This window comes from Atractosteus spatula, assembly GCF_055471065.1.
Source record: "Atractosteus spatula isolate fAtrSpa1 chromosome 16 unlocalized genomic scaffold, fAtrSpa1.hap1 SUPER_16_unloc_1, whole genome shotgun sequence".
NCBI classification, from domain to species: domain Eukaryota; kingdom Metazoa; phylum Chordata; class Actinopteri; order Semionotiformes; family Lepisosteidae; genus Atractosteus; species Atractosteus spatula.
Window position 1 is genome coordinate 1,927,099 of NW_028296631.1, and position 6,934 is coordinate 1,934,032.

Genomic DNA, 6,934 nt, shown 5'->3' on the forward strand with positions numbered 1-6,934 from the left:
CAAAACTAAGCAGATTGAAATGTGCACAGTAAAGACATTAGATGATTAAATCTTTTCACTACCAACCAATGCACCACGAGTGCCCCTGTCGCAGGGCACCGTAGGGCGGTGCCCTACGGTGCCCTGCGGGTTGGTTACTGTACCACGGGTTTTTACCGCTCATTTTGAATGGCTGCATCTGTAGGTTGTCTCTCGCAGTGTTCAGGAATTGCATTCCGAAACTGAGTCAGATCAAAAGTTGTAAGAAAAGCACCTATGGTGTCGGTTCTAACAGCTTTATTGATTCGATGTTAAAGGCCGGAAATGGGGCACAAGACACGCGACCGCAAAAAGCGTCGCCATCTGCTTCCAGCTGCAAAATGCCGTTTGCGGACGCTGAAGCATTTGAACTTGAACTTTATTGCCATATGTAACCGGTACTGGTACAATGGAATTCTTACTTACAGAAGGTCTCTCGATTGTAAAACAAGTGTAAAAAACAAGACAAAGTGCAAACAGTGCATCAAGACAATGTACAAACAAACAATAGACAATGTGCAAGTAAACATGTAGACATTTCTTTCCAAGGCAGCGGGTACAAGCGATCTCGCGTTTTAAAACCACCAGGAAAAGCAGAAAGGCACTTTTCCTTGCTTGCGCCGGCACACAACGACGTGAGGAGAACACCGTAGTCGGCAGGATTCGAACCTGCGCAGGGAGACCCCAATGGATTTCTAGTCCATCACCTTAACCACTCGGCCACGACTACAGCAAGCGCTGCCGTTGCTGCGTTCTTGCTACAATCTCACATGGATCGCGAGGCACCGGTGGAAACCTTTTTCAAAGTCGTTCTCCATTAAAAAAAAAACCTTTCCAAAATACAAGCCTTGCAGACAGACACGCCTCAGAGGACTTAAGGGTGGCTTCATGTGGGAATGATAAAGTCTCCCTGTCCGGACAGGAAAATGGCACTTTGTTAGACACAAAGAAACAATCAACAACAGACAAATGTCTACAAGCATTTTAGAAGCCGCACTTGAAATAGCTCTTATATTCGTGTTAGACGCTGGAATCGCCTTTTTATTGACGCTCTTACGAACGCCATGGAAAGCAAAACAAAGCAAAGTAGAGCAGAACAAAACGAACAAAATAAAACCCTCACGTCCTGCACTTGAATATAATGCCGTTACGTGCCGAAGCGGTATTGGACGTCATCCTAGCACTGCAACCCGGGGCGTACGGTATATGGGAACGAGCACACGTCACGAATCGTCTCTAATCACTCCCTGCACTGTAAGGCGCCTTGAAGCGTGCACCCTCAACATTCATCTTTGCGCATCTGTGAAAGGTAAACTCTTGAGCAAACTCTGAACCAGACGCTCAAACTCCAGCTAGGATTAGGGGTTGCATTCCCACGCTACTTGAACACTTTGTTTACGCTCAGTGCTGGATTTTGGGAACTTTAGGACGAGTGGGACTTTTCTCCTATCTGTCAATTCGTTTTGTTTTGGAGACTCTTGGCTGTCTGTGTTGTATAGTGCAGCGTGAAGAAAACGTTTTCGAAAACTGTGCCGGCTCAAAAGTTGTAAGAAATCCTCTCCAGCTCTTTTAAGTCTCTTCAGTTTTGTCATTTAAAGTGAAACTAGATGTATAACTGGAGCCTCACTTATGCAAATGGTGAGGCTCCAGTTCGACATCTAGTTTTACTTTATATGACAGAAGTACGTCAGACTGCGCCGGACTGGGGGATCACTTCCGGTTATTTTTACCATCTTAAACATTTGAAATCCTCCCCTAGGCAATTGTGACACTTCATCTTGGCTCCACCTAGGACACTCTTCAATCTTCCATCACTTCTCTCTTCTCCTGCAACACTCTCGTCTGTCGGTAGTATGTGGCGTCTTTGCATTACCACCAATCTCACCACAGCAAGAAAGCAACAGGTTTTGGCAAGAGAGGAGGAGACTGCCTGGCCCGAACAGGGATCGAACCAGCGACTTTGGCGTTACTAGCACCACGCTCAAACCAACTGAGCTAACAGGCCTTGTTCCCACTGTCCTCTCTGTGCTGCAAAAAATGGAATTCAGGGAAGTTTCTTTTGTCCTTCTTTGAATAGAAAGCCCTGCAATTCAGTGTACGGGCTTTCTCGTGCTGTTTAATGGTTCTTCAAAAATTCAAATTCAAATCCTACACTGGCCTGAAGTGCCCCCCCCATTTCACAGCATTTTTCAGCTGATTTCAAATGTACCTAAAGGAGAAGCATTATTGAAGACCATCAATTACCAAGAGCTTTTGTCAAAGGTTTTGGTGGTCACTTTTAATGACCACAGAGAGCTATGACCTCGGTTTTACATCTCATCCAAAAGACAGCGCCTTTTTACCACACAGCGTCTCCGTCACTATACTGGGGCATTGGGACCCGCACAGACCTCAGGGTGAGCGTCCCACCGCTGGCTCCATTAACACCGCTTCCAGCTGTAAGCTTTGCTTTTCCCTGTAGGTCACCCTCATCCGGGTACTGACCTGGCTCACAGCTTCTAAGCTTCAGTGGGTTTTCAGTTGCGAGTTGAAAGGGGATGCAAGTGATGGAGCCGCTCGCTGCAAAAGCCACTGCATTGGCCAGGAATCGAACCCGGGCCTCCCGCGTGGCAGGCGAGAATTCTACCACTGAACCACCAATGCACGCTGCAAGGGTCTACAAAAAAGACGTTTTTTACCACTCTGTGCTGGATGTTGGGTCCCAAGGGAACTTCTGGACGAGTGAGAATTTTCTGCTATCAAAATTTGGTTTCGGAGACTTTTGGCAGCCTACAGATGCAGCCATTCAAAATGCGCGGGCGATACCGCATTATTTTGCGGTACGCTGTACGCAGTCTACCTCAAGCTACCGGTAAATACCGCGAGTTACCGTAAATTCTCCTATAATACGACAAGCAAAATAATAGTATCCGGAATTTCCGCAAGGTGGAGCTAATAAAGCTCAACCTCTCATGTTTGAGCTGTGGCCATCAAAGTCTTTAACGAAGATATTACTAATAGTATTAATAATGAATGACCTTGGACAAGCTGTAAGTGTAAACTCAAAGTATTGCCCTGGTCAACATTCTTTTTTTCATTGACCGTCTTTGTAAAAGTAACACCACAGCATTTCGCAATCACGCATTTGTTTCCAATCATGCAAAGTACAGTAATTTTTGAGAATCGATTCACCATGCCTTTCACATGCTCATAAAAGAGATTGATTTAGGAACATAAACATATTACCGTATGAAAACTGTACTGTATACAGTATGTATATGTATATTTAATGTCTTAACTGTGCCCGTTTAAGTATTGAATATTCATATCTGATTTTACCACTGAAGGGAAATCTTAGTAGCTGAGCATAAAAAGAATAGGAGCATACTGCAACGCGTGTGAAGCCATAAACGATATTAATTTTGGAACATAAACATAGAGTATATGGCTGGTCTCGGTACTTTAAAGAAAACATACACGAAACATGGTTTCATTATGACCAGAATCGGTCTTGAGATATTTTTAACTTGATTTACAGTATTTGAGAGGTATGTCTTAACACCGATACTACAGTGCTTAAGTACTGCTCACGTATATGTTTCTAGGTTTATATTATGCATTTCATACGGTCAAATTACTTTTGAGCAACTAATAAGAAGCGCGAAACGGTATGCGTTTTAGTTTCGTTTTGTGCTGGGACCCGTGGATTGATTAGAGATATCAAGTACATACAAGTCATTTTTTAAATGTTGTAGTTCGTCTTGAAAAAATGTTACGAGTACATCATCTATCAACAATTACACAGGTTCTGTTTCCATATTGCGGATTTTGGTTACGTAATATTATTTTCTAGATTTCACGTTGTGAATATATGATTTGGGCAAACAGAGCCGCAAAGAAGTACATTATGGGTTGTTGTTGTTTTTTTTGCAGTTTTATCTAGAACAAGCGATGCTTAAACCTTTGTCTGATTCTTGTGAAACTATCCACACGACAGTTACAGTACCTAGGAGTTGACTTCAGTGATGTCACTGATGGGATGTTTCTAAAAATCCATCCTCTGTAAAACGTCTTCTCTAGTTGTCCTGCATATGTATTCGCTAATGAAGCTGTGTGTTCTGAGCCTGGATCTCTACATTTCTGTATGAACCAGCTTAGAGGGCTAAAGACAGCTTGTGTTTAAATTGAGTGTAAGGCAATTTATGCTTCTAAAGTCATGGTCAGCATTTATTATTGTACTGTGCTGTAAACTTGTTCTGTGCCTAGTCACATTATTTTATAGCGTTTTTATAGTGTTATCAAATCCGGTGGCGCTGTGTGTTAGTTTCCTGACTCCCATGTCACATGGTCTGTGATTGAAACCTGTGAAACCGGTTTAATTCGTCACAGCCAGCACTCCGGCAGAGAGGGGGTTGTGCTCGTAAAGTAGAAGCAGGCGAGATTTCCAGCGAAAGACACCTCCCCCCCACCCTCATACGATTCGCATTGTAATTACACATTCTAATTGTATTACACATTGTACACATGCTTAAAAGAGAAGAGAGAAAACGCAAGCCTTCTTCAGGTGTGAGGGTCTTCTGCTCAGAATGAAACGCTAAAATGTAATGTAGGCTCTGAATGGGTTCAATTATGATTTGGGCTTGATTAAGGTCGCTGCCTTTCATCTAAAACCCTACTTGAATCCTTCTAAACTAAAAATCAGTGTTAGTGAGTTCTAAATAAAGAGGTATCCAGGTAACAGTGAAACGGGCGGACAGTCTGGGGAGATCGCCCGTTTTCCATGTAAATAGTTCCCTGGTTCCGCACCCCTTGGTGTTTCTCTCGCTCTCTCTCGGGTCACCTGATCATTAGCTCGAAAGATTTCAGTGCTTTGTGTATATTCTAATGGTAGTGGGGGCAGGGTGTGTGGGAACAGGTTTGGTTGAAATTGCATTGGAGATCTATGTTCTTCACACCTGAAACATTTTCTCTGAAAGCATTTTCTTCGCAGTTTAACCGATCTTGTTACAGCATGTTACAGTTTACTATTATTAACCATATTAATTTTAAGTGCTTAATGCCATTTTTTGACCAGGCACGAATATTCTTAAGTCCATATCTTCGCAAGTGAATCAGTGCGAATTGCAATACTAATTAAATTAAAACTACTAACTACTAACTAATACTAATTAAAACAAACCAGAAACGTGTTGTTCTGTCTAATGACATTACAAGTGGAAAGATTACAGATTTTAATCGTCTTTAATTTTGTTACGTTATACATTTTAGAAACGTTTCATCCATACAAACACCACAAAACTATTTTCGATTGTATTTCTGAATAGTATGTTACACTTAGTTCACTGTTTTAAATACATCTAATTAAGAAAGTTAGGTGTTAGCATAAACTATTAGCAATCAATAATATTAAATTTAGCACTGTAATAAGATGTTGCACTTTCCCCCGCATCTTGTAAAAATATATTTTCATTGTTCAAATATACATTAAGTCTGACTATCATATAATAAGTTAAATACAAAACTAAAGAAAAAATAGGGTTAAATATAATTCAAAATATTTTGCTAACAATGTTAACTGTTTATGAATAATAAAATGTATTAACTAAGGAGTAGGATGGCACAGTTGTTAGTATGTTTTTTGTTTTGTTTCTTTTTCATAAATACAACAGTAGTACCTGATGTCTCAGTGGCTTTCAAAATTAAATCATGCATGCAAACCTGTGAACTAGAAAGATAACTAAGATATTGTCATGGAAATATAACTATCAAGGAAGCCACAAAAGAGAGTTCTCACCTGAGTAAGGTCTTTATTTCAATATTGCAATATTGGGAGCCCTGCTGCCACTTCGCAAAGTGCAACCAGAGACTCAATTTGTTACAAGCAGTACAGGGTTTTTATAAGACGTTGCACTGTAAAAAAGTTCAGCACTTGGTCCCTTCTAAAACTTCCCCTTTCTCTAAGAGAAAACAGATTACATCATAGAGCGAGAGAAGAAAAACTAGATTTGTTATTCAAAGCTTATCGGTTACTTTCAGCTAATTCTAATGACCCAGACAGCATATATTGTTTTGGTACATTGTCTTCTAAACTAACCTAAACAGTGTACTTTGTTGACGAACTGTTTTCTAAAATTCTGCACGCACTGTAGCACAGCAGTTACATCCTTGAAATATATTATCTAAAAGCACCAATATATTTTTTTCAAAGCTCTCTACATTTTTAAGAATCAATTTACTTATTAGATTTCCACTTCAATATCCATCCATTTATAATGGTGGCGAAGTGGTTAGCATTGCTATCTTGCAGCTGAAGAAAGATGTGAAGACGGGGTTTTGAATTTAATCCTTTCTGTAGGGGGTTTAGACTTCTAAGTCACAAGCTGGGGTTTATGGCAGGAAAGGGGGTTAACTGATAAGGATTGCAGATGCAAGCTAGGAACCCCCCTGGGTGTAATGTTAAACTGACCATTTGCCCAGAACATCGTAAACTGGCCAAATACCATGAACCCCCCTCTTTACCATCAGACCGAGTGACGTCAGAAACGGAGAAGAAAACACTATATAACCCAAAAGTTTGTAACAGTACGTTGAACAATGCTTCGGTTTTGTTGTTTCTTGCGGGAAACAAGACTTCGGCTTTATTGTTCCTTGCATGCAATAAACTCATCTGTTTTACTTCATCTCAGGATCAAGAACCTTATTTCTTCTGTTACAACAAATTTGGCGTAGTCGGCGGATGCTCCAGAAGGCGCAGAACTTCCCATCGGCAGGAGAGACGGTCAGCGCGCACATACAGATGCAGCCATTCAAAATGCGTGCGTTATTTTGCGGCATACCCCGGTGGGCGTGTCGCGGCATCACGCAGTGTCACGCAGTGTGACGTGGTTAATCGCGCGTCATTTGACGCTCTGCCGGAAACTATCCGGCGTCACCTTGT

The 6,934-nt window shown here is 41.4% G+C and overlaps 2 non-coding genes across 2 annotated transcripts; both read right to left on the bottom strand.

Annotated features, from left to right (window-relative positions):
* Nucleotides 1-666: 666 nt before the first annotated feature.
* trnas-aga (transfer RNA serine (anticodon AGA)) lies at nucleotides 667-748 on the bottom strand. The gene has a single exon. It is a non-coding gene; the product is annotated as a tRNA-Ser (tRNA).
* A 1,842-nt stretch (nucleotides 749-2,590) lies between these two features.
* trnag-gcc (transfer RNA glycine (anticodon GCC)) lies at nucleotides 2,591-2,661 on the bottom strand. Its single transcript has one exon. It is a non-coding gene; the product is annotated as a tRNA-Gly (tRNA).
* Between the last annotated feature and the right edge of the window lie 4,273 nt (nucleotides 2,662-6,934).